The sequence below is a fragment of the Lissotriton vulgaris genome, chromosome 11 (genome assembly GCF_964263255.1).
Source record: "Lissotriton vulgaris chromosome 11, aLisVul1.2, whole genome shotgun sequence".
NCBI classification, from domain to species: domain Eukaryota; kingdom Metazoa; phylum Chordata; class Amphibia; order Caudata; family Salamandridae; genus Lissotriton; species Lissotriton vulgaris.
Window position 1 is genome coordinate 509,294,987 of NC_141699.1, and position 27,599 is coordinate 509,322,585.

General features: G+C 50.7%; 1 protein-coding gene and 1 pseudogene across 1 annotated transcript in view; both read left to right on the forward strand.

The window, feature by feature from the left end:
- The window catches only part of LOC147683085 (tetraspanin-15-like), a 215,614-nt gene that overhangs the window by 29,227 nt on the left and 158,788 nt on the right, over positions 1 to 27,599 (forward strand). The window lies entirely within an intron of this gene.
- On the forward strand, positions 12,320 to 13,124 carry LOC147683086 (enoyl-[acyl-carrier-protein] reductase, mitochondrial pseudogene; annotated as a pseudogene).

Genomic DNA, 27,599 nt, shown 5'->3' on the forward strand with positions numbered 1-27,599 from the left:
ACTACAGAGACAGGGGTGTCAGTATTATCATCTTCAGTGGGAGAGCCTCCATCAGCATTCCCTGTGGGGTCTGCTTTAGAGGTCTTTAGAGCTTCAGACTGGTCTAAAAGCTCTCTAAGGTGGTCTGTAGTAGGGGTTGGACCCGTCTTGAGACCTCTTGAGGCACAAAGCTGCCTCAATTCCTTAAAAGTAAGCATAGCAAATTTGGATGGTGCCCTTGGAGGGTCACTCTCAACAGGAGTAAGTCCAGTGGACCCCTCTGCTCCAGACATTGCTCTAGTGTGGGAGGATATGTTGCAATCTACCTACACTGGTGTTTACCTACTAAACCTATCTAGTAGTTGTAGTCAGGGTGTGCTACTCCCTATCCTCTACAACAACTAAGTTCAGTAGAACTTAAGTATACTAGTCTTGTTTTATATGTATCTAGCAGGTACCTGTATGATCTTTCAAATGATACTCTCAAAGATTGTAATGGTAAAACAACAGCAAGCTCAAATCCCAACCACTGCTCACCAATGTGAGAAGTTGGCCTGGTATATGATGCTCACTAGTTCTAGTGATCACCTTGTACCATGCCAAGCAACCCTTATGATGATTGGTTGTAAGTCAACCTTATAGACCAGCTATCCTAGAGGTAGCGTGGACAACGCAGTCTTAGGCTAAACTCTGTAAAGGCATGTGAAGCAAGCTGTTTTACCATACATAATCCCCTTGAATACCAAATGAAAGGACACCACACAGATATATATTGAAAAAATATATATATTTATTTACTACAAATATCCCCTATACTCTTTATGAGCACAGAAGCAAATGCGTTAAAACAAAACACAGTTTAAATACACAAAAGTTGCACAATTTGGATGAGCCCTAGGGGCCACCTAAACTATATACTAAAATAGTGGTATAAGAACCACCTAGCTGAGAGGAAGTAGGCTTAGGGCCTTGGGAATCGCTGGAGCTGTTCGGGACTAACAGTGAAGAAGTCGGGAAAGGCCCGCGGGACTCGGGTGCAGTGCTTAAAGTGCACGCATACACCAATGCAATGTCAATGGTGCGTAAAAGTTACAAAGTTAGTGTTTAAGGAACCTTCCGAGTGACCTAGAAGGATAAAACTTAACACCTAGACACTAGAGGTGTATACCAGTGTAGGAACACCGGCGTTGCTGAGTTACGGCACCCACAGGAAGCGGGTGCACAGGTGCGAAGTAGTGTCGGGTGTCGTCACGCAGGTCGATGGTGCCTGAAGATGAAGATGCTGCAGGCGGGTCGTCTAGGAGAGTTCCGGTGGATCCAAGGGTGGATCTGAAGTGGTGAGGACCTGAAAGCAGAGGGGACAATGTTCAAAGTCACTAGCCAGTGACTACCGTGGAACCAGGATGGAACCAGGCGATGTCGGGTGCAAACAGGCGATGAGGTGTAGCTTGTCTCTGCAGCCACGTGGACACGAAGAGGTCGAGGACGTTCAGGAGTCGATCATGAGCTGTCCCACGAAGGCTCTAGCTGATGGCGGTGTCGGCAACTTGATTGGAGCAAACAGGCCTTGGTTAATGCAAGCCACGCAGGAAGTGAAGAAAGCTTATCACTCAGACCAGCAAGGTCAGAGCAGGTGCTCCTTTTTACAGGAGCGAGGGCAAGTCTGGAGCAACCAGACCCGCTGTGTTGATTTTAGATGTCGTCGCCAAGATGGCCGCTAGCCACGTGGCAAGTGACCGGGATGGCGCGTCGAGTGGCAAGATGCAAAAGGGCCCCACGCAGATCGTGGAGATGCTGGGGGGCTGATCTTCGGTGCAAATGCTGCTCGGTGGTGGGGCTTCTCAAACCCCAAAGCACAGCGTCGAGGGTACCTCGGGTGCTGCGCAGTCAGCTTCTCGGGGGGTCTTTCGAGATGGCCGGTCCCACATCTCTCGGTGCCTCCACGGGTCTCTTCTTTGCAGGGACTGTGGATCGGGCTCTGAGATGTCTGGGAATCTGGGTCTCGTCGGGCTCTGGGCTCAGGCTCCGGCAGGAGGCAGCGGCAAAGCAGACGTTGAGTTGCTGGATGGTGCCTGTGTTCACACGGCGGCCACTCCTAGGCCTCAAGGGAGATACTCTTCAGTCTTCTGTGCAGCAGAATGTCGAAGTCCAGTCTTCTTCTTTGTTTCAAGTTGATTTCATGATGATCTGAGGTGCTATGGCACTGCTCCCACTCTTATTCCCAATCTGAGGGGTGGATCACCTGCTAGGTCCATCCTCTGGGTGGGACCAGGAAGGGGGGCAGTTACACCCTATTTCCTTTGTCCAGCTCCGTGCCAGGACTGTGGCTGGAAAGCCCCTGCACCGGTTTGGACTGGCTTATGCACGAGGACACCTTGTGTGCCCCAGGCATGTCTGATTCTTTTCAGCCCTGTCCTACCCAATACCAAAATCCTGTCTGGGTGGTGCTCGCACCTCCCAAGGCAAGAAACCCTTTGTCCAAGCCTCCCTCGCTGGAAGGACTCCCAGCAGCAGGAGGTCAGACTTGTGTCTGTGGTGGCAGCATCCATTTTGTGATGCTGAGGCTCAGGTTAACTTTAACCGGGGTTCAGGTTATGTACATGTTGTGTCCCTCTAGAAGGGTGGAATGCTATCCCCGTCGACAGGACTGTCGAGGGGATAGTATTCCAAATCGTATGACACCTTACTCGACATGTTTTGATAAACCCACACCAAAGTTAGCATATAACCGCGAGGATTATAATGCACTTAAGAGTATATCGTATGGCAATATCCCGGAACAGCTAAGGGAGTTGTTCCCGACAGCTGCAGACAGGCTCAGCTCATGCTAGAGCACCATCTCACATAAAACCAAGCACTCTGCCTCCAGGATTGTTAAGGTCTGCCATAGGAGTGACTTATAGGTTACTATGTGTCCAGTTAGGTTAGATATAGATATACTATATCTAAGTAAGAGGTGATTACACCAACTTACCCCAGCTGAGTGATCAGCCAGTTGTGTCAAATATGGAGGCCAGGCCAGGGGTGGCACAATACGTGCTGCAGCCCCTGGTAGGCCTTGGCTACACCTTTGCCCTGGGTACCTATGGTACACTGTTACAGGGGCCTATAAGCTGAACCAGTTCCAATTGTGTATGTACCTTAGGTACATGGAGTCCATTTTAAGGAGAGAGCAATTAGCCTGGGGCCCTGAATAGCAGGATCTCAGTCCAACTAAGTTAAAAACCAGCTAAACACCAGGCAAAAGGTTTGGGGGTAACCATAGTCAGATATCCACCTTCCTACATGCACCACCCCACGATCTCGCTTGCTGCATGCATTATAAATGCAGACAATATGGGTATAACCTGCATCTTGGGTGAGAATGCAGCATGTTGGAGCTGCAGCCAACAGAGGACTGGTAGTGCATTCTGCTAAGTCCTTCACCCTTTCTGATCACCTTACGCTCCAATACATCATTTGTGTAGGCGGTCTAGGATCTCTCACAGATCGGTACAGGAAGACTCCAAGTAGTGCAGGCACGTGCGCATTCACCAGCACGTACCAGGTAAACTCTGTGGCCTCGGAGTGGATACGTGCATGAGGACAGCATGTGACTGGGCAGTTGCTGGTGGAGCCTGGGGCATCAGTCGCAAGCAAGGTGCCTGGGTGTTCTATAGTCTGGCTGTCCTTGAACGGCAAGCTCGCTGCTGCTTTCAGGATGGGACTGACATGACATCCATTTCTAAACAGTCTTCTGAGCTTGCAGCCTACTTGGAAAAGCCCCTATGTCACAGCAGGCCAGTTCTGTGTTTGGCTCAGGACAGGACTCTAGAAGGTTGAGAGCGCTGGATACCATCAAGGACACCCTAAATCAGCCGACCTGCGTTGAGAACTTGCAGGTTCCCCAGGTGCTCACACCGAGCTGGGATATCAAGCTTTTCTTTTCTCTCCAGGACTGCTGCAGTGGGTTGACCTGAAGTGATGACAGCGAAGAAAGGCAGTGAGCTATGGTGAGGCAGGGAAGCAGGGACATCCTCCGCAGTAGAGAGACAGAACTGACAAGCAAGCATGGGCAGCCCAGTAGCATTGTGGAGCTGTCGGACCCTTAAAACATAGATTTAAAAAATGTTGGATCAAAAAATGGTGTGCCTTTCAGAGATGTGTCCCAACATAATAGAAAAAAACGTGGGAGGCCGGGTAAATATATACATATTTTTTAAAATGAATATAAGGATAGTCAAACTAAAAAGCTTCAATGAAAGAGGCAAACACAGTACATGCTGAAAAAACGAGGAATCACAAGCCCTAGATTGAAATTGGCAACCCAGCCATCGAATGAGAAAGGAGAAAGTGAATTGCAAAGTGTGGAATACAATGTTGCCTACAACAGACTACAAACGCTGTTGAAAACACAACAAACACCCAGGCTAATCAGTTAATTGGTACTTTACAGCAACAAAACAAACCATGCAATCGAAATGAAAAACAGATTCTGCAGCTTGAAACAGAAAAATTGTCTCAGAATTTGTTTGATTAGAGAGAAATAAAATATATACAACACGTGTGAGAAAATTAGCCATTTTATGCGGTCGTCCCTGTTGGACTTGGCCCGTCTGGCAGGTCCACCCCTGAAGTTTTGTGCTCATTATATGTGTCCGGGGAATGGTGAGTCCCCTTCTCAGTGTGTGTGTGGTGAGAGAGACCTGCCTCCCATAGGAATGCCTGGGGAATGTATGTGGCTCGGGTAGTTCCTGGTGCGTGGGGCGTGCCGGGTCGTGTTTGGTATGTATGCGCTCGTGAGGTTGAATGCTACAAGATGATGTATGCGGCATGGGTGTGACTAGAAGGGAAGTGCCACTTCTAGACTTTGGTGTGTGTGTGCAGTAGGTGTGCTGGCGCCTGAGTGGCTGAAGCTGGCCGGGCCTTCCCCCACCAGGCTGGCTCCACCCCCTGGGGTGCGTCCAGTGTCCCTGGCCTGGCCAGTAACCTGAAACTCCTTGTAACCAGTTCTGGCTGGTTCTCTCCCTGCCTGCCCCTTTGGGAGACAAAGGAAGCTCCTGTATAAAAGGAGGGTGGGCCCTCTTCTCTCTCTCTCTTCTTCTTCCTGCTTGGGACCCTGCCAGGGTCTTGCTACTGCTTGGGGCTCAGGGAAGGGCGTGCCTCCCTGGGCCCTACTCTGCTCCTGAACTACAGACTCCCTGGACTTCCTATGGACTCTGCTCTCCATGCCACTAGCCTTGGGAGCGTTTTTCTGCTGTCCTAGCGCCTTGGGCACCTCATCTATGCTTCTGGCGCTCGTGAGCGCTCTCCTGCTGGACTAGCGCATTGGGGCGCTTCAGGTCTGTTCCTAGCGCTGGGAGCGCTATCTTGCACCAGCCAGCGCCACCCGGCCTTTGCCCCGTTCGTGTGAGGGGCCCGAGCCCCCAGCGAGTGCCTACCTCGCTTGCCCCGTCTATGCCACAATTATCGAGGGAGCCTACTCCTCTTATCTCCCCCGAGTTCACCGCCGCAGCCCGGGACCCCTCGTGACGTCTCCCCGGGCCGCGCTCTGATTGGCCGGCGGCCCAGGGAGCCTAAAGAGACGACCGGAGAGAGCCGAGAAGACAGGGGTCGGCGGGAGCCTACTCCGCGCCCCTGCGTCCCCCAAGACGACTGCCGCTTCCCCCCCGGGGCTCCCCAGGAGCGAGAGGGCACCCCGGGGAGCGAGAGAGACCGGCGCGCTCGCCGACCGGTGAGTGATGCAGGAGGGGAGGCGGGGCATCGGGCCACATTGCCGGTGGCCGCCCCTTCCCTCCCGCGTGTGCAGCCATGTGTGCGGAGGCCCGCGGGCCCTCCAGTGATGCCGGGTCCCCCGAGGGGGACCCCGCCTGGCCATACTTTGCCCCCCCCTGAGCCCCGGGAGGCTCACTCTACAGCTTTGGCCCTCCGAGCCCGCGAGGCTCCGTCACGTCCCCCGGGGGCGTCCATTGATGCCGGGTCCCCCGAGGGGGGCCCCGCCTGCCCACAGTCCTGGTCCTGAGCCCCGAGGAGGCTCCAACGTGTCCTGGCCCCCGAGCCCCGAGGCGGCTCCAACGTGTCTTTACGCCTGGGCCCCGAGTGGCCCCACCACGTGTCCCTGGCCTTGCCTGGGCCCCGAGTGGCCCCACCACGTGTCCCTGGCCTTGCCTGGGCCCCGAATGGCCCCACCACGTGTCCCTGGCCCTGCCTGGGCCCCGAGTGGCCCCACCACGTGTCCCTGGCCTTGCCTGGGCCCCGAGTGGCCCCACCACGTGTCCCTGGCCCTGCCTGGGCCCCGAGTGGCCCCACCACTTGTGCCTGGCCTTGCCTGGGCCCCGAATGGCCCCACCACGTGTCCCTGGCCCTGCCTGGGCCCCGAGTGGCCCCACCACGTGTCCTTGACCCTGCGAGAGGCTCCACCATTGCCCCCGGTCCCCCCAAGCCTCCAGGGCTATGTCCAAGTCCCCCAGCGGCCCAGCACTTAGTGGGCCGCTGCCACGTTTAGGTTTGCCCCGGGCCCCTTGCAGCCCACTCTGGACATCAAGACTCTAAGGCGCCCCCTGCCTCAGGAAGGCCATCTGGCCTTGGGGGTGCTACTGACTAACATCAAAGTGATACTGAGAACTCTTAAGTGTTGCCCTGCTGATAGGGGCCTCTGTTGTGTTGTGTACCTTGCCTCATGTATGTCTATGCTGGTTAGAGTGAGTTCTATTGCTAGTCCTATGAGACCCCGGGGCATGACGTGTTCTAATGCTAAGCTCCTGGTGATTATGTGTTCTAGTCCTAGTCCGAGGAAGCCCCCAGTGGTTATAAGTTCTACAATACCAATACCATCATGTGCCCATTCCTGGCAGTGGCTCCTTGGCCCTGCTCTGTACCTTTCCCCTGGTAACCCCTGCTGTGCCTCGAGCCCATTGTAAAGTGTATGTTCCTGTGTGTCCTTCCTAATACAAAGACTATTTTCATATATACTTGGTGTGGAGTTCCTTTTGTGGGAGGCCGGGGATGTTGCCGTTGTTGGGTGCGTGCGCAAATGCTTCACACATGTCCTCCGAGATAGGCCTGACTGCCCGCGCCGCGTTACCTAGAGGGCGAGCAGGGGTCGACTTTACATAGGAGTGGTGGTCTCTGACTGGCTGTGGCGCAAGCCCTGGCCGGCCGGGGGTCCCATTTCCTACACTGGTGGCTAGCGGTGGGATCCGGACTTGTGTTTGCGCAGTACCACAACGATAACGGGCCTCCCTACAAAACTCTGCATTGTAAATGGTCGCAAAGAAAGGAGATTATTGTTTTTAAGAGGTTACTTAAATGTCCGATTCTGTGAAAAATTTATTCTGATACGCTATGAGTTAGGTGGCCCTAGCTTGGGGCGGTAGATCAACTCCCTAGTGCAGTGGGTTTTCTGGATTCACCAGAAGGGTGGGATCCAGTGGTGGCAGCGTAATTGTGTTCAATGTGTACGGTCCCTGTCCGTTCCCTGGAGTAATGATACCTGCGCCACATGGGTCAGGTCAGGTTGCTAAAAATGTCTGTTCGGTGGAAATGTTTAATGATTAATAGAAATGTCCGTTCTGTGGAAAAATGTGTGCGTATACGCTGTGAGTTAGGCGTCCCTAGCTCGGGAGGGTAAATAATCTCCCTGATACAATATGGTTTTCTGAATTCACCAGAAGGGTGGGATCCAGTAGTAGTAGTGTAATTGTTTTCAATGTGTATGGTCAGGTTGCTAAAAATGTCTGTTCTGTGGAAATGTTTAATGATTATTAGAAATACCTGTTCTGTGGAAAGTTTTAAAGGTTGCTTAAATGTCTGTTCTGTGGAAAAAGTGTGCGGGTACACTGTTAGTTAGGTGCCCCTAGCTTGGGAGGGTAAATCATCTCCCTAGTACAATATGGTTTTCTGGATTCACCAGAAGGGTGGGATCCAGTGGTGACTGCGTAGTTGGGTTCAAATGTGTATGGTCCTTGTCCCTTCCCTAGAGTAATGGTACCTGTGCCACAAGGGTCAGGTTGAGGAATCAGGGGCGGTGGAAAACTGTCTTACCAGTCTAGGGGATGGGGTGGGGATGAATGTTGAGGTGTGCTGAGTAATGGAGTGTGAGTTCTCTGGGATGGGGAACTTGCTGAATCAACGTTAGTAGTGTCCTTCCTTGCCCCGCTGAATGTGTTGGATGCATCATGTGTCCCCTTTTCCCCGCTAAATGTGTTTGACTCATCATGTCTTCCTTACCCCGCTGAATGCGTTTAAGGCGTCAGGTGTCGCCCTGGCTGAATTTAGGTTGAGTTGTATCCCGGACAAGGAAGACCTGCTGGCGCTGCCGCGGCTTGCCTTGGGGAGAGCTGAACACTGAGACCTGCTGGCGCTGCCGCGGCTCATCTTGTTGTGTTTTAGGTGTCAGGTGTCGCCCTGGCTGAATTTATGTTGAAGTTGTATCCCGGACAAGGAAGACCTGCTGGCGCGGCTTGCCTTGGGGAGGGCTGAACACTGAGACCTGCTGGCGCTGCCGCGGCTCATCTTGTTGTGTTTTAGGCGTCAGGTGTCGCCCTGGCTGAATTTATGTTAAGTGGTATCCCTGTTGTGTTTAGGCGTCAGGTGTCGCCCTGGCTGAGTTGATGTTAAGTGGTATCCCGGTCAAGGAAGACCTGCTGGCTCGGCCGCGGCTTGCTTTAGGGGAGAGCTAAACGCTTAGTTCCCAGGTGTAAGACCAGTGGAGGGAGGAAGTTCCAAGACTGGTAGGAAAGTGTGTTCTGAGGGTGTTTCTCCTGGGAGAACGCGGAACCTCAGAAGTAGAGGTAGGGTGGGGCATTCTTGCCCGTGACCTCTGGCAAACCTGAGGGTGCGGACCCTAGGTGGAAGGAACAGTGGTAGTCGTGGCTACACTGAGAAAGGGAGTGGAGAATGGCTATTGTGGGCCAGGGGTTACCACCCCCCACTTCGGATTAGCAGGGACCAGTGGTATCTGGATGGCTTAGGGCCTGGTCCTAGTCATGGACAACTAAGGAGTACCAGGTGGGTAGCCTGGTTGGGCCTATGTCTTCATTTTTTTTATTTTTTTTGTTGTGTGTTGTGGTAACTTTTATTATTTTCAGTTTGTGTATGTCTATTGGTCCGGCGGTGCGGGCCGCGTCCACATTCTATCGCCCTGCAGCAGGGAAGTCCATCACGGTAGTGATTGGTCTGCCCTGCGTTTGGGCTGGGAGGGGCATGTGTTGGACTTGGCCCATCTGGCAGGTCCACCCCTGAAGTTTTGTGCTCATTATATGTGTCCGGGGAATGGTGAGTCCCCTTCTCAGTGTGTGTGTGGTGAGAGAGACCTGCCTCCCATAGGAATGCCTGGGGAATGTATGTGGCTCGGGTAGTTCCTGGTGCGTGGGGCGTGCTGGGTCGTGTTTGGTATGTATGCGCTCGTGAGGTTGAATGCTACAAGATGATGTATGCGGCATGGGTGTGACTAGAAGGGAAGTGCCACTTCTAGACTTTGGTGTGTGTGTGCAGTAGGTGTGCTGGCACCTGAGTGGCTGAAGCTGGCCGGGCCTTCCCCCACCAGGCTGGCTCCACCCCCCTGGGGTGCGTCCAGTGTCCCTGGCCTGGCCAGTAACCTGAAACTCCTTATAACCAGTTCTGGCTGGTTCTCTCCCTGCCTGCCCCTTTGGGAGACAACGGAAGCTCCTGTATAAAAGGAGGGTGGGCCCTCTTCTCTCTCTTCTTCTTCCTGCTTGGGACCCTGCCAGGGTCGTGCTGCTGCTTGGGGCTCAGGGAAGGGCGTGCCTCCCTGGGCCCTACTCTGCTCCTGAACTACAGACTCCCTGGACTTCCTATGGACTCTGCTCTCCATGCCACTAGCCTTGGGAGCGTTTTTCTGCTGTCCTAGCGCCTTGGGCACCTCATCTATGCTTCTGGCGCTCGTGAGCGCTCTCCTGCTGGACTAGCGCCTTGGGGCGCTTCAGGTCTGTTCCTAGCGCTGGGAGCGCTATCTTGCACCAGCCAGCGCCACCCGGCCTTTGCCCCGTTCGTTTGAGGGGCCCGAGCCCCCAGCGAGTGCCTACCTCGCTTGCCCCGTCTATGCCACAATTATCGAGGGAGCCTACTCCTCTTATCTCCCCCGAGTTCACCGCCGCAGCCCGGGACCCCTCGTGAGGCCCTCCCTCGGGCCGCGCTGGGATTGGCGGCCGAGCTGATGACGTCTCCCCGGGCCGCGCTCTGATTGGCCGGCGGCCCGGGGAGCCTAAAGAGACGACCGGAGAGAGCCGAGAAGACAGGGGTCGGCGGGAGCCTACTCCGCGCCCCTGCGTCCCCCAAGACGACTGCCGCTTCCCCCCCGGGGCCCCCCAGGAGCGAGAGGGCGCCCCGGGGAGCAAGAGAGACCGGCGCGCTCGCCGACCGGTGAGTGATGCAGGAGGGGAGGGGGGGCATCAGGCCACATTGCTGGTGGCCGCCCCTTCCCTCCCGCGTGTGCAGCCATGTGTGCGGAGGCCCGCGGGCCCTCCAGTGATGCCGGGTCCCCCGAGGGGGACCCCGCCTGGCCATACTTTGCCCCCTCCTGAGCCCCGAGAGGCTCACTCTACAGCTTTGGCCCTCCGAGCCCGCGAGGCTCCGTCACGTCCCCCGGGGGCGTCCATTGATGCCGGGTCCCCCGAGGGGGGCCCCGCCTGCCCACAGTCCTGGTCCTGAGCCCCGAGGAGGCTCCAACGTGTCCTGGCCCCCGAGCCCCGAGGCGGCTCCAACGTGTCTTTACGCCTGGGCCCCGAGTGGCCCCACCACGTGTCCCTGGCCTTGCCTGGGCCCCGAGTGGCCCCACCACGTGTCCCTGGCCCTGCCTGTGCCCCGAGTGGCCCCACCACGTGTCCCTGGCCCTGCCTGTGCCCCGAGTGGCCCCACCACGTGTCCCTGGCCTTGCCTGGGCCCCGAGTGGCCCCACCACGTGTCCCTGGCTCTGCCTGGGCCCCGAGTGGCCCCACCACGTGTCCCTGACCCTGCGAGAGGCTCCACCATTGCCCCCGGTCCCCCCAAGCCTCCAGGGCTATGTCCAAGTCCCCCAGCGGCCCAGCACTTAGTGGGCCGCTGCCACGTTTAGGTTTGCCCCGGGCCCCTTGCAGCCCACTCTGGACATCGAGACTCTAAGGCGCCCCCTGCCTCAGGAAGGCCATCTGGCCTTGGGGGTGCTACTGACTAACATCAAAGTGATACTGAGAACTCTTAAGTGTTGCCCTGCTGATAGGGGCCTCTGTTGTGTTGTGTACCTTGCCTCATGTATGTCTATGCTGGTTAGAGTGAGTTCTATTGCTAGTCCTATGAGACCCCGGGGCATGACGTGTTCTAATGCTAAGCTCCTGGTGATTATGTGTTCTAGTCCTAGTCCGAGGAAGCCCCCAGTGGTTATATGTTCTACAATACCAATACCATCATGTGCCCCTTCCTGGCAGTGGCCCCTTGGCCCTGCTCTGTACCTTTCCCCTGGTAACCCCTGCTGTGCCTCGAGCCCATTGTAAAGTGTATGTTCCTGTGTGTCCTTCCTAATACAAAGACAATTTTCATATATACTTGGTGTGGAGTTCCTTTTGTGGGAGGCCGGGGATGTTGCCGTTGTTGGGTGCGTGCGCAAATGCTTCACACGTCCTCCGAGATAGGCCTGACTGCCCGCGCCGCGTTACCTAGAGGGCGAGCAGGGGTCGACTTTACATAGGAGTGGTGGTCTCTGACTGGCTGTGGCGCAAGCCCTGGCCGGCCGGGGGTCCCATTTCCTACACTCCCGATCTTGTTTCTGAATTTTATTGCTGGGGTTTAGACTCTGCACACAGGGATCAATCTGTCCAGTGTCCAACACATGTTCGCAGACCCCTAAAACATACAGAAATTGGTTAATCCCTGGTTGGTATATTTAATTTTTTAGGTCGAGCCTAGGCAGCGCGCATGCGCTGTCTAGAAGACCTGGAGTAAATACTATACAGAGTGTAATCTCACCTGCTGCTTGGGATTGGTTCACTCCTGTGCCCCTCTTGCTTGCTGGCACCTCTTTGGTTGATTCTCCGGAGACATCACTTCCGTTTATTGGGTAGCAGCACTGCCCAACTAATTTTCCTACACTGTGAGTGTTTATATAATTTTTTGGGGACTACTTTTTAGGTTGAGCATCACACACACATATGAATACATAAACAGCACAGCGCCCTTTCACGAGTGCCGCGCTGTTAATGGTTTCAATTTTCCTCCACCCCCCTGCTCTCCACTCTCACTCCTCCCCTCCCCCCTCACTTCTCCCTCTGGTGACGTATTAGTGGCGCGCCGGCGTGAGGATGCGTTGGCTCACAGTTGTGTCCTCAGGATTATGGGGTCGTGTACCCGGAGACTTAGGTGGCATTGCATGGGCTGTTGGTGTCAGGCACTTGTGTACGAGAAGCATGGGGACCTGTGGCTCAGCCTACGATTGGAATGTTGGAAGCTTCCGGATCTGGGGAATACTGGGGTTCAAGTGAAAATGCTGGCCGCACCCATCAACTCGTCTGACCTCAACATGATCCAAGGTACATATGCTCTGCTCCCTGATCTGCCAGCTGTTGGTGGTAATGAAGTGTTCGGGGAGGTGCTAGCGGTTGGTAGTGACGTAACTGGCCTGCAACCTGGTGACTGGGTGATAACAATAGATGCAGGCTTCTGGACCTGGAGAACTGAAATGGTGGCAACGGAGGACCTGCTACTTCAAGTGCCAAAGGACATCCCAGTAGAGAGTGCGGCCACCCTAAGTGTCAATCTCTGCACAGCCTATAGGATGCTGTTGGATTTCGAGACGCTGAAGCCAGGGGATTCTGTCATTCAGAACACAGCCAAAAGGTGTTGAAGGGCAGGCTGTGATCCAGATTGCAAGAGCCCTAGGGATCAGGATGATCGCCATTGTACGAGACAGGCCAGACTTGCAGACTTTGGTGGAGAAACTGACTGTCATGGGAGCAGACCACGTCATCACAGAGGAACAGCTAAAGAAGCCTGAGATGAAGGACCTCTTCAAGAGTGTCCACAGACCTCAGTTGCATCTGAATTGTGTTGGAGGAAAAAGCACCACTGAAATGTTGCGTCACTTAGAGCAAGGGGGCATGATGGTGACATATGGAGGAATGGCCAAGCATCTTGCCTCCCACAGAATCCTCGTTCTGCAGCAGCTGTGTCATTGATCGTGAGTAGCAACTGATGGACTTAGAGTTGGCGCATAGAACAGTAACCACTCCTTTTGTGAAGCCTCATTCGAGTTTACAACGGCGCTCGCATTAAGCACTACATGTGTTGTAACATATTTCTTTAGGTATAGCTTCCTTAGCTGGAAGTGAGCGCAGATCTTCAATGGCTCTTACTGTTTCATTAACTCTAAAAAATGTGCCCACCAGTCAAACATTCTTGGCTTACTGTGTGCTATCGGCACGCAAATGCCAGAAGAGCTTTGTCATATTTGTAGGAAAGATGTGTTATTTTTCTTTCAGATGTGGATGAAATGGCTTTCTTTGTCTCTATTGATTATAATAAATAAAAAAAGAAACGCACTTGCATAATAGGCTTAAGCCTTGTCCTAGTTTAGTGGCCACAGCTTGTTTAACAAGCATTTTCAATGCAATAGTTTCGCCTTTGGAAAAGTTTGAGCTATTGGCATTGTTAATGACAAATGTTTTATTTATGTGTTGGTCTAGAAAACAGATAAATAAATGGCATTGTCACTTACATTGTTATTAGCTTAATCTCTGCAGTCTCTAGAACTCCATAGCACTCCCTAGTTACTCTACACTCCCTAGCACTGTGCACTTCCTAGCACTCCCTAGCTTCCCTAGTAACTCCGCACCTCTTAGCACTCTGCACTCCCTAGCACTCTCTAGTCACTTCCTAGCACTCCTTAGTCACTTCCTAGCACTCCTTAGTCACTTCCTAGCACTCCTTAGTCACTTCCTAGTAGCACTCCTTAGTCACTTCCTAGCACTCCTCAGTCACTTCCTAGCACTCCTTAGTCACTTCCTAGTAGCACTCCTTAGTCACTTCCTAGCACTCCTTAGTCACTTCCTAGCACTCCTTAGTCACTCCTTAGTCACTCCCTAGTCACTCTGCACTCCCTAGTCACTCTGCACTCCCTAGTCACTCTGCACTCCCTAGTCACTCTGCACTCCCTAGTCCACTTGCTTCTTCTGCAGGAAGTAACAGTCTATCTTTCCTGCTAGGTGTCGTCAATTCTTCTAGGAGTTCAATACTAGTATTCTCCAATGTCTTTTAATGCCGGTCCTTTTTGCGCTTTCTTGATACATCGGCTTTCAGTCCCTTTTTAATCCAACATGATTTCACTTTTGGAGACATTTCCCTTATGCCCTTATTCCCTATGGGATTGCCTAGATGCAGAGGAGCAAGTGCAGGTTCAAATTGGAGGTTCCTCTGGGCCTCCACACTTTTCCACTCTCGCTTGCTTGAGTCTTCTCTCTCCTGTCCGTCTCACTGAGCAAGGTTCGGCTACAAAGTCCTTTTACGGAAGTCCAGAATCTATGCAGGAGTGGGAGGCAGGACTAATGGGGTCAGTGAGCTAATGGGTGCGAGGAAAGGATACCATATGTCAGGATGTCAGGCCAATCAAATTGCAATTAAAAGTAACATTTAGAGGCTCACTGGGGGCTCATCGCAAACCGCACCCGGTCAGAACCGAGCCGTCTCTGCAGGCTACCCCCCTGTGCCCCACTGGTACAAGCGGTTCTGTCTCTCAGCTGCGCTTCCCCCAAGATCCACCGATTGTTACCTCAACTGTGCCTCTTAGCTGTCCCCAGCTGTCTCCACCGGTTGCCAAAATCTCCACTCCCGGCCAGGACAGCGTCAAAAGGCTAAACTGCCGCGCTGCGGCAACAGCGGAAACACGGACTGGCGCTGTCAACGAGGAGAGGATGGGATGTACTGAAAATCGGCATGTGTTGCTCAGCTGAGCTAACACAGAACTGTAGCTTTCCAATGCCATGTTTGCGTATGTGTGCCAACTGCCGAGCCGGATTGAATTCAGAGGGACTGCTCGCCCTGCAGACGTGTCTGATGTTTTCTTGTTTCCGCTTCAGCCTTCACATTAATTCCTTCAACAGCACTGCTGCAGCCGAGTAAGTGCAAATGTAAAATATTTAACAACTGCTAAAATGATGGAGTAGAGTAACATGAGACAGGGTTATATCACGGACAGCGGGAGGGGGGCGGGAAAGGCGCGGACAGCGGGAGTGGGGCCGGGAAAGTCTCGGACAGCGGGAGGGGGGGCGGGAAAGTCTTGGACAGCGGGAGGGGGCGGTAAAGGCTCGGACAAAAGACAACATGAGACGGGGCATTGGAAATAACAACAACTTCAAACTCGCCAACCACTTCGACCAAAGGCTTTCCAAAATGACGAAAACATCACGGGACAAAAAAAAAAAAGTACACGCCCAAAGCCACATGACGTCAGAAAAGAGGCAGGATGAGAAAAATATTGCCGAAACGCCCACGAGTCGCCTCGCAGGATGACGGACGCCTCTGTTTGCCAATTGCTAGCGTCCATTTATGGAGCTAGCCAATGGGAAACAGAGGCGGGACGAACATCCATACTGTTAACAAAAGATTTCTCCTGGGCGGAGAGATCTAGGGGTCTCTAGTTGGCAGAGGTAAGTACCTTAGACCAAGTAGGGACCCTTGCTTCTAGTCAGGGTGAAGGAATACACACAGTAGATAACCTCCGCTCTCCCTCTAGGTAGCTTGGCGCGAGCAGGCAGGCTTATCCCCAAGGCAATGTGTATAATAAATGCACTTAACACGACAGTAATCCCCAATCCACCACAAACTGAGACCACACAGGTAATTATATTTATAAAAATATATATATCTTTGTCTAGTTTCAGCAGGTAAATAAAGCATTTGCACGATAATCACTTTTCCAATACTAGGTTGTACTTAATCTTAATGGTGGTACTTGTAAATAGGAAGTTCTTTATCAAATCAGTCTCAGTCTCTTGTGAATCAGTACTAAAAACGAGTAATACTGACTTTCCTTTGAATGGGCTCTCAAAACGAGCAGTAAAAACAATGCCAGCCTAAAAATCGTCAAAGACCATCAACCCCTAAAGCCAGGGGCTCTCAGTGCTACAAGCGCGCCTCACCGGAATGCTGGGGACTTCTTTATGTACCTCGCCGACCAGCGCACACTCGCGCTCAGGCCTGGCCGGTCTCAGCAACCTCTCCGCCCCCTCTCAGTCCTTCGGGGAGCGGCGGGAAGCAGAGACGGCAGGCCGGGGGCTGGGGCACTTCCAGGATTCCCTCGGCGAGGTCAGGTCAGTCTTCCCCGGTCCCGGCGGTGATCACGCGGCACTGCTGAAGTCCCGATGACTGGGACCAATCCTGTCGCGGCGTTCGGGCAAGCTCCTAAGTGACGTCACACTGCTTCCAGGAGTCGGCCAATTGCAGCGCGGCTCCTAGACCAGGCCCACGGCAAAGGGCCAATCAGAGCGCGGCTCTCCTCGTGGCTCGGCCAATCGGGTTGCGGCCTCTTCGTGGTTTGTTTACACAGCTCCTGGAACACTCGGGTCAATTTCAGGCCCCCGGGCCGCGGCGGTGAAATGCGGGGAGATGCATTTAGTGCGCGCAAGGACAGTAGGGGGGCGGGAAAGGCTCGGACAAAAGACAACATGAGACGGGGCATTGGAAATAACAACAACTTCAAACTCGCCAACCACTTCGGCCCCAACCACTTCGGCCAAAGGCTTTTCCAAAATGATGAAAACATCACGGAACAAAAAAAAAAAAAAGTATACGCCCACAGCCACATGACGTCAGAAAAGAGGCAGGATGAGAAAAACATTGCCAAAACGCCCACGAGTCGCCTCGCAGGATGACAGACGCCTCTGTTTGTCAATGGCTAGCATCCATTTATGGAGCTAGCCAATGGGAAACAGAGGCGGGACGAACACCCATACTGTTAACAAAAGATTTCTCCTGGGCGGAGCTAGTGCTCCGGCCCCAGGCGAAACCTAAAAACAGTTAATGTTTATAATGAACTCAAACTCTTGCAAATGTGAGACCTATTGCATTGCAAATGCTGGTCTTTAAGGTTATAGCTTATGGTGCATGTTCGCAATGGCCATCTTTTGTGTGGTGTTCCCCTAGATGTTTGCCCTAAGTCTTTCTTTTGGCTGTAGAACTCTGTGCACTTTACTCCGGCTACCCAGTGGTGGAGTTCCTGTGCTTTCTATTTTAACATGATGAATTTGGCATAGCCCTGTTTGGCATATTTAACTTAACTAGAAGTCCTTAGTATATGGTACAAAGTGTACCCAAGGCCTGTAAGTTAAATATCACTAATGAACTGCAGGACGCATTATGCCACCAACCACTATGACAGTGCAGACATGATTCCAGGCCTACCATTTGTAGCCTGGCTGATGAAGTTTTAAACGGCATATTGGACCTTTCAATATAACCTCCTTTCACAGGCCTAAACCGTCCCTTTACTTATGAGTAAGTCACTGCTAAGTAGGCCGTACTGCCCATGGAAGCATGGTATTTAAAAGTAGGACATGTAAAGGTTTAATGTTTTAAAAAATATATTTTTTTATTTCCTTTTGTATAACGCATAAACATAACAGGCATGTCACATATAACCATCTTCCATACCCCATCTCCCATCCACCCTCCTCCTTCCTCCCGCCAACCCATACTCCGATTATCCTCCTGACAGGAGTATATACTACTTTCTCATGATTCTGTAAAGTGAAAAAATCGTTCAGAGTCCGCTTCTCCTGCTGCCTGCTCAGCCGGGTACCTCCACCTCTCCTATTCACAGTCCTCCATCTAGGCCATGGTATTGTCTCCATTTCCCCCATACTCTATGGAATTTCTTAGGGCACCCTCTTGCCTCGTCTGTGACCCTCTCCGCAGCCATATATAAATCCATGCCCCTTCTCCAGTTGTCTATCCGCGGAGGCATGGGGGCCCCCCACGCCCGAGCCACGTCCCTCTTAGACACCACCACTGCTAGAACTACGAATATTAGGAGTGGGCAATTTAAGTCTACATCATTTGTCATGCCCAACAGCACCAATTTGGGGTCTACCAGTAGAGTGACCTCCAGCACCTCACTCAACTCCCCCAGAACTTTGACCCAGTATGTCTGAATTATGGGACACTTCCACACAGTATGATGAAAGTCCCCTTGCCCCTTGCCCCTGCCCGCATCGCAGACAATTAGTGTCACTAGCTCGTCCCATGCGGTGCAGCCGTACCCTGTCATAATATACCCTATGCAGGATTTTATATTGAATAAGCCGTAAACAGGACTTAATTGCTACTTCCCTTGGATGCATCAAGGCTGCCTCCCAGTCCACTGTATCCCTCTCCCCCAAATTTTACTCCCATGACTCTCTGAGCTTCACCAACCCTTTCTGGCACATTATTGATCAGAGTTTTGTAGGTCAGGGAGACTATCTTGCAAGGGATGCGTTCCTGCAGTAAGCGGGGCGTACTCTGGCAAGGGAGAGGCAAGCGCCCCCTCCGCCCGCCAGGCATGTCCCAATTGCGCATACCTGAGATACTGAGTGCGGTGCAGCCCGAATTACTCCCTTAAGACCTGGAATGACTTTAGGTCCCTCCTTTTCATCAGATCCCCCAGTACGGAGATTCCGATGTCGTCCCATCTCTTGAACACTCGCATCTAATTCAGCTCCTTTAACCATGTGCAGTGCCATATTGGAGTCTGTTTCTTCGGTTTATGATCCAACTAATTGCTCTGGTCGCCCTCTCCCATACCCCCATCGTGACCCGTGTCGCTGAATGGCGTCTTTCCTTTCCCCTACCCCCGTGTATATATAGTGTAAGCAGGTGCGTGTTCCATTGTCCTCTCTAAGCTGTATGTGGGGTGGTCTGCTGGAGCGTGAAACCAGTCATTATTTGGTGATAAGTGCTCCGCCCAGTAATAAGCTTCAATTTTCGGCAGGGAGATCCCCCTGTTGTACTGGTTCCTTTGCAAGGTGCTTAAGGCTATCCTGGATTGGCTCCCCAGCCAGAGCAGTGATCTCAGTTCGGCATTTATGTCGTTAAAAACCTGCCGGGGGGAGTGGGAAATATTCATTTTGTAAGGCGTACAAGAACCGCGGTAGCGTAATCATTCTAAACATTGCAACACGCCCAAATATTGTAAGGGGGAGCATCCTCCACCTAGCAGCGACATCAACGAAATTTGAGAGCACCCACTTAACTTTCCTCTGGTATGAGAGGTTTCTATCTAAGTGTGATGGTGGGCGGACTGCAGGCTGGAAAAGCAAGCGAGGAGGCCGAATGTAGTGGGCGATGTTGTTATTTATTCAAAAACAAGGTAACCAACAGGGTACGGGCCACATAACATATAGTCCAGGTAAGGGATCCGAGGTTGGGTAGAGGGCTTGTGTCCGGTTCCTTTCTTCAGGTTCGTCTCTGGGGTCCTTCGTCGGGGAGGTACCTCGGAGGGCAATAAGAGACAAAGAAAGGACCTGTTAGTCTGGTCGCTCACTCTATATACAATGCTTCCACCGTCAACCGGGTAGTGAGGGAGAGAAAGGAGTGACTGTGAGGAAGGAGGGGGGGAAGAGCGGTATCCAGAAGGGAGGTAGGGTGAGAGCGAGTCAAGTGAAGTCGTGATGGGCAGGGTTTTCACGCAGTGAGGTGCTATACAACTAATATACAGTGAGACGAAGTGCCTAGGGGATGGTCTATACATACAGTATATACAACGAGCACCTAGCGAGCTCTCAGGTGGAATTACGGTACTCACACGGTCCGCCGTGACTCTCCGCTGAGTCACGGGCGCTCTTCAGCCACCTCCTCGGGTCTCCACCAATCCTTCGTCCACACGTCTTCTTCGGGTGCCTCGTCTCCGTCTCCAGCTCCGGTTCGAGTGTCCTGCCACGATACTCCAACGTCGGTCGTCTGCCAACTCTCGGCTTTTACCTGTTCCGACGCTGCCACGGGGTTGGAACTTCCGGGGTTAGAGGGTTGTCCTTCCTGTGGTCGAAAGTCACTGATTGGCCCCTGCAAGAGAGAGGAAGGCCGAGTTCCGTTGGACATGGTTGTAGCGCCTATGTGCGTTACTGTCGTGGGGAAATGATCGCGGCGCTGCAGTCCTGACGGGAAGGAAGCTGATTCAGGTGTGTGGGAGTGTTCGTAGGATAGGGGGCTCCGGGACTCCGTCTTACACTAAGGTTATGTATACGCCCAAATACATAAACCCTCGACTGTAACACTAAGCGCACCGGGCAATAGGGGCCAGCCCTCTCCCCACCTGGAGGTATATAAGATTGATTTATGCCAGTTTATCGTATATCCTGCATGAGCGCCATAGCGGCTCAGCGTGGTGAACAGCACCGGGATCGTGGTGGCAGGGTAGGTGACATACAAGAGGACGTTTTTCCTCGTACATGTCTGTCTGCTCACCTGCCTAATTTTACATGCTAGTACTTCTTTAGAAAGGGCAAAGAGCAATGGGGACAGGGGACATCACTGCCGGGTCCCTCTCCTTATTGGGAAATCCTCTGATGGCACCCCATTGACTTTTACTCCTTCTCGTGGGTCCGTATAGAGGAGTCTCACCCACCTTCGGAACTTGGGGCCAAATCCAAACTTGAGTAGTACTCCCTCGAGAAAGGGCCAGTGCACCGCGTCAAACGCCTTTTCGGCGTCCAAGGATATAAACACATGGGGATCTTAACGATTGTTCACCTTCATCAGCCAGTTATGGGTCCTCCTGAGGTTCAACCTAGTTGCCCTATCCGGCAGGAAGCCTGTCTGATCCAAGTGGACCAGGTCGGGAATTACCCGCTGCAGTAGGAGGACCAATATTGTCGCCAAGAGTTTAACCTCTACGTTTAGGAGTGAGATGGGGCGATACGAAGCTCACTCCTCATGGGGTTTACCTTGCTTATAGATTGGAACAATTGTGGCCATAAGCAAGTCTGGCGGTAAGATGCCCTCTTGGGCTGCCCCGTCAAACAGGGCCAGCAGGTGGCCACCAAGGAGATCTGCCGATTTAAAAAAAAAAAAAAAAAAAAAATAAATAAATAAAAAAAAAAATTCAGCAGGAAACCCGTTTGGTCCAGGAGATTTCCCCGGGCGGAATATCCGTGACGCCAGACAGCATTCTGGCCTGTAGTTTCGGTGGTGTATATACTGAGATTATCGTGAGTTTCTGTCGTCCCCAGGTTCCAGTGATCCCCAGGTAGGTCCCCAGCAGGTACGTCCATGTCTGAGTAGCCACGAAGGGGGGTGTTTTCTTAATCAGGATGGCAACCCCTCTGGAGCCTGTTGTATACCCTGCATGTTCCAACACTTTATACTGTCCCCTCACCAGGAACCCACACCAGCTGCCCTGAAGGTGCGTCTCCTGCAATAGGACATTATCCGGCCCTACCCTTTTCATGTATGCCAGGACCAACCTCCTCTGAACTTTGTTGCTCAGGCTGTTCACGTTCCACGTGAGGATCTTAGCACAACCATTACCTTGGACAGCCGCCCGGGGACTCCCTGTCATTGTAGAGGACATCCGATGAGAAAACCATCTGTGTTAGCAGGTGTCGGGTGTTTAAAACACAGGTGTAATGGTCCTAACTGTGACATGCTTAAGAAAATTAGCAAACAGTCCCAACCAACATGCAGCTCCCCCTCCCTCCCCCACCCACCCAACCAATTTAGTTCCCCCTTCCCACCTCCCTCTCCCCAGTTGTCCCATCTCCCACAGAATTGCAGAGAATAAAATAATCGGGTGATGAAGGTCTGTTGCCCTCCCGCTCCCAAACACCCCAAAGCGAAAGAAGAAAACAGTCAGCGCCAAATTGTGCCCGGGTCCTGCTCTACCACGACCACTGACCATCATTGTCACTTTGTTCTTCTTTGCTCTATTTCTACTTAAAACTTTACAAATTCATATCTCATGTTCCCTTTATTATATTCTTGTCACTTTGATGTAATTGTGTTCAATAAATTATACTTTATTTTTCTTAATCATTTTGGATTTTTTATTGGTAGCATTTTGACATTATTAATGATTTAGTACTCTATAAACACTTTACACATTGCTCTAAGTTAAGCCTGTTTGTTATGTGTCATAGCTACCAGGACATTGAGCGAGCTCCTATTAATTTAGTGATTGTGAGGACTGTGATTATTACTCGAGGTGGGTACTTACAACATTAACTAATTCTCCAATTTCTTACAATTCAGAAATACACCCATGGGATGAAAAGTTACATGTCACCTGTGGACTGCAGCATTTATGGTGCCATCCAGTGATATGACAAGAAAAATATGGCTTCAGTCCAACTATTGTAGCATGAAGGCTCCAGTTTAAACCTGTAGGACGACCTATTAAACTCTTTTTGACAGTAAAAACCTCCCTTTTAAATATTTGTAAATGAGTCCTTTGTAGGCCTTTAGCCCACAAGTTAGGGTGCATACTATTTAAATGGAAGACATGTAGAAAATGAATGTTAATATGTCCCTAACGTGACAATGCTCAATAAAATCTTTTCATTTTTGCAGGCCTAGTAGTCCTTTGTAGATAACCAGAGTTAAGATTAAAATACTAATGCTGCTAACTCATGACCGAGACCAGATAAAAAGAAAAAAAGTAAGCCACTATTTTTAGTAGTTATTCAAAAAAATTGTTGTACTTGGCCCTTTCTACAAGGTCTCCCCCCAAACGTTAAGCCTTCCTCCTAAAGTATTCTGAACCTGTTTCTGTTGCCTTTTAGGGCTCTGCGGTCTTTACCAGTGCTAACCAGTACTAACATGCCTGTGCTCCCTCTTTAAACATGGTCATACTGGCTTACACCAAACTTCTACGTTTATTTTACTTATAAATCCTTAGTAAAGTAGTAGTAGATGTACCTAGGGCCTGTAAATTAAATGCTACTAGTGGGCCTTCATTACTCATTGCACCACCCACTAATGTAGACTTTTAAAACATGTCACAGGCCTGACACTGTAGCTTGTGTGCAGCTTTAAGCTGCACTTTTAACCTGGCAAAAGAAACCTTTTGCCAGGCCTAAATCTTCCTATTTCTAAATACTTTCCTAAGTTAAGCCTGTCTGCTCTGTGCCACAACTCCCAGCAGTTTAAATCGGGTTTAACTTACTAAAACCTTTGATTGGACTTTCCAATAAAGTTGCTTTATTACTTGTGGAAGACCAATCCGCCCCACCTAATAAAACACTCTCTCAGAGAATACATAAACAAACCAGGCTCTGCTTAGTTGTAATACATAATTGCTCTGGAAAGCTGGTGGTGACAAGCTGCCTTACAGCTCCGTCATCACCATTGAACATTGTGGCCCTTTTAGGTGACCCCTCTGGAGTCAATAAGACGCCAATAAAAGCTGCCTTATCATTATATTTTAATGTAGAGGACATATTATACAGCAGGGGGAACTCTCCATCAGCCTATAAGATAACAATACAAGCACGCTTTTGAGTATACATACAAATTCTGAGTACTCAAAGAAATAAATGTGGGTGAAACCTACGTCCCTCTTCCAGTAGTAATTTTAAAGCACATTTTCTGTTCATCACATAACATTTGGTGACAACTGTGCTGCCAAGCCAGACCCCTCCCCCCCAAACAAAACAAACAACAAGAGTTTTAGGAATTTACTTTAATGGCCACTCACACATAATATATTCAAATGTATTACATTGCCCGTTATTGGTTATATATACATATATTTTTTCAATGTTTGACGACAAACTAAAGATTACAATTATAAATATTCAAAATTCCAGTATATTCCTAATGATGGAGTGAAGTGAATTTTTGAGAATATAACGGTACAATGCAATAAAATATGAGACATTGATCCTATTTCGGTTGAACCAAGTGACAAGAAAAAAGGTTAAAAAAAAAACAAGAAAAGGGGGCAGTGTAGAAACACCATGACCCCCTAGGGCCTAGACCCTGAGGGCCAAAAAAAGCATTTAAAAAAAAAATTATTTCGGTGGGATTCGCGTAGTGTCCGCGAATCCCACTGGAAAAAAAAAAAGCGTGGTCTCCCACCCTTCGTTTAAGCCCCCGAGTGGGCTAAGTCCTGGGGGCAATGCCAAAATATGTTTTGGGCGCCATGCAGAGCAATTCTAATGATATGCGGAGGCGCACGCAATTTGAGTTGGGGGATGAAGTCCCCTTCACTGGTGAGGGTCCTTCGGGGCCAACTAGACTACCAGGTACCTCCAGTAAGCCCCACACAGTGGGATTCTGAGAGGTGGTCCGAGTCCACGCCCCTTCTTATAGCCCTATGCAAACGCTCCTCTTGGCGCAGCCCTGGTGGGGCGATAAGGTCCCCTTTTGTCCTTAGGACTTCAGGACTAAAGTGGAATTCATCCCCCAAGCAGCAGTAGGCCAGGAGGTGTGTTTGTATAGTGGTGTAAATAGGGGGCATGGCCTCTGACCACTCTTAGCAATCCATCTATGTGGGGCTTACTAGAGATAACAGGAGGGCAAGTTGGCCCCTAGGGACCCTCAATAGGCAAGGGGATGTCATGCCCCAACCAAGAGCGCACCAGGATGTGCGTTTGCAGAGTGGTGTAGAAAGGGGGCGTAGTCTGTGTCCACCTCTCAGCAATCCCACTGTGTGGGCCTTACTGGAGGTAACAGGTAGGCTAGTTGGCGCCTAAAGACCCCCAGCAGCGAAGGGGACTTCAATCACCATCCAAGAGCACGCCAGGAATCACGTTTGCAGAGTGGTGGGCAAAGGGAGCGTGGCCTGCTATAAGAACTTAGCAATCCTGCTGTGTGGGACTTGCTGGAGGAAATAGTAGGGGTAGTTGTCCCCCAAGGATGACCTTTGGGGCCATCTGCCCCCCTTTCTCCACCACACTGCAAAAGTCGCCTCCTGGCACATTACTTTTTGGGAGATGAAGTCCACTTTACTCAAGAGGGACCTTGGAGCCAAGAAGCCCTCCTTGTACCTCCTGTAAGTCCGATGCAGCAGAATTCCTGAGCACTGGTTGGAGGCCCAGCCCCCTTTCTCCACCACTCTGCAAATGAGACCACTAGTTAAAGAAGCCTTTGCAGTTTAATAGATCTTGCATTTGCGAGAGTTAGAGCTATTGGCGTTGTAAATGTAAAAGCTTTTTACTAATGTTTTTTGGAGTGGATGTGCATTGTGTGTAGTGGAAATATGTGGTATGTTGTGCAGTTAAATTCTGTGGATAAAAAGTATGTGGTATTTAGTGTATAGGAATTATGTAGAGTGGGAGTATGTGTTATGGAGAGTAATTATGTGGTATGGTAGTCTGTGTTGTGGAGTGGTAACCTCCGGTTTAGTCTTCCTTGTTTCTATAGAAGATAAAGTATAAACTCAATGAGACAAAAAAAGAAGGAACCACTGAGGAGAACTTCTAGACCTAGTCAAAGGTATGAGCAGGGCCACGGGAATTATGCAAATGTACGGCTGCACCGATTTTTGCATAGTTATACATTTTCCACATAACCTAACATCTGCATAATCTGCAGATTTGAAAAAAAGAAAAACCTTGTTTCAAGCTCAAAAGGCTCAAACGTTCCAAAAATTCAGCGACAAGTTTTACAGCGTGGTAAAAGGCCCTTTGCAAACCTAGAATAGTCACTTGTTACTTATTGCTAAATGTGGGTGGTAAAATTGGTACTAATGGTGCACAAACCACTCTTGCTTCTTTCTGTGCCTCTCTTGCCTCTTTCTGCATTTCTCTTGCTTTTTCTGCACCTTTCTTCCTTTTTCTGCATTTCTCTTGCCTCTTTCTGAAATTCTTTTGCCTCTTTCTGCTCGTCCCTTGCTTCTTTCTCCACCTTTCTTGCTTCTTTCTTCTGCACCTCTCTTGCCTCTTTCTGCACCTCTTTCTTCTTCCTACACTTCTATTGCCTCTTTCTGAATCATCTTGCCTCCTTCTGCACTTCCCTTGCTTCTTCCTGCCTCTCTCTTGCTTCTTTCTGCACCCCTTTTGCCTCTTTCTCCACCTCTGTTGCTTCTTTCTGCACTTCTCTTGCTTCTTTCTGCACCTCTTTTGCTCCTTTCTGCACCTCTCTTCCCGCACCCCTCTTCCGTCTTTCTGTACCTCAATTGCCTCCTTCTGCACCTCTTCTCTTGCCTCTTTCTGCACTCCACTTGCCTCTTTCGGCACCCCTGTCACCTCTTTCGCAACCTTGGTTGCTTCGTTCTGCATATCTGTTGCCTCTTTCTGCACCTCTCTTGCCTGATATGAATATGATATGAATAAAGCTTTATTCGATTTTGTTTTTTAAAATCATAAAAGCATACAAAAAATAACAGTAATTAAAAATAAATATATACATTCAACAAAAAACATAACTTCACATTCAAAAGACATAGACATAGCCCCCGCCTCTGAATTCGGCGGTGAGACATGTTTTCAGGGGTATATCCCTATCTTGAACGAAAATACACGGATTTGTCCTTTAAAGTAGGTGAGCTCAAAATTTGCGGCAATTGTGCAATGATACAAATCTGTTGGCAACAGGGAAACTAATACCACTGGGTACCTGGACTCCCCCACCCAGCGGGTGGTGGTAAGCTATTGTTGTTCCTAATCGGGGGATGTTTGGCATACAGGGATAGAAATCATGTAAGTCCCAAGTCTGTATTGGGCCATCCCCTTCTTGGGCTGGACAAGATCTTAAATATGATGCAATGTTCCGATTCCTGAAACGAACCAGTACCAAGTCCCCAAAAATGTTTTTTGGTAGTAAGCCCAACCAGCCCACCCTTCTCACGCTCAGGATTCCGCCGTCTTTGTCCGGTGGTAGGGGTCTGTTCCTTCCCATCCAGAATATAACTTTGTTCATTAGGTCCCGCTGACTTTCAGCTTTTCCCAACGCAAGTGGTGGCACTCCTGTGAGGATGGAGACATATGGTGCTGCTTGTGGCGGGAGGTGAATGTGTGGTGCTTTGCGTGCTGTCTTGGCCTCTGAGGGCCTTGATATCGCAGGTTTGCAGGGAGCTTTGAGAGTAGTTGAACTTGGAATTATAGGAGATTGTGGAATGACTTGCTTGCTTTTAAGGATGGCAGATAGATTAGCTGGTGGCAGAGTGGTGGTTGGCTGGGGTCGGTTCGATGTTACAGGATTTTCAATGGTTTTCAGGATGGTCGTGATTTTGTTCTCGATACCCAAGAGCCTATCCCCTATGGCGTTGATTTTTTCTGTTAGTGGGGAAATGATATTTTTGACAAGTTGTTCAATTTGAGTTAGAAGAAAGGTCTGGGAATCAGATATCGGTTCAACCAGTTTGACATCAGTCTCCATGGTGGTAGGGAGATTATGGACGGACATTATGGGGGTAACAGTTGGTATATGGGAATTGCATTGAGACCTTTCGGCATAGTCCTCATCATGCTCTCTATTGACGGGTAGTAACCATGACAGTACAGAGGCTTGTGTATTGACTCTATTCAATGAAGAGGGGGTTCCCTGTGTACTGCCTTTAGTATTGGTAGTGCGGATGCCTTTGGCGAAGATGGGTGAGTCCACACTGACATATTTAGTGTTGCATAATCTGTTTAGCTCACCCCACGGGGACAGGTTCTGCGTTCTTGGGGAGTTTAGTGGTGGAGATAGTGTACTAGATGGGGAGTAACAGGGGCAGATTATGTCTGTAACATGCACCGTAG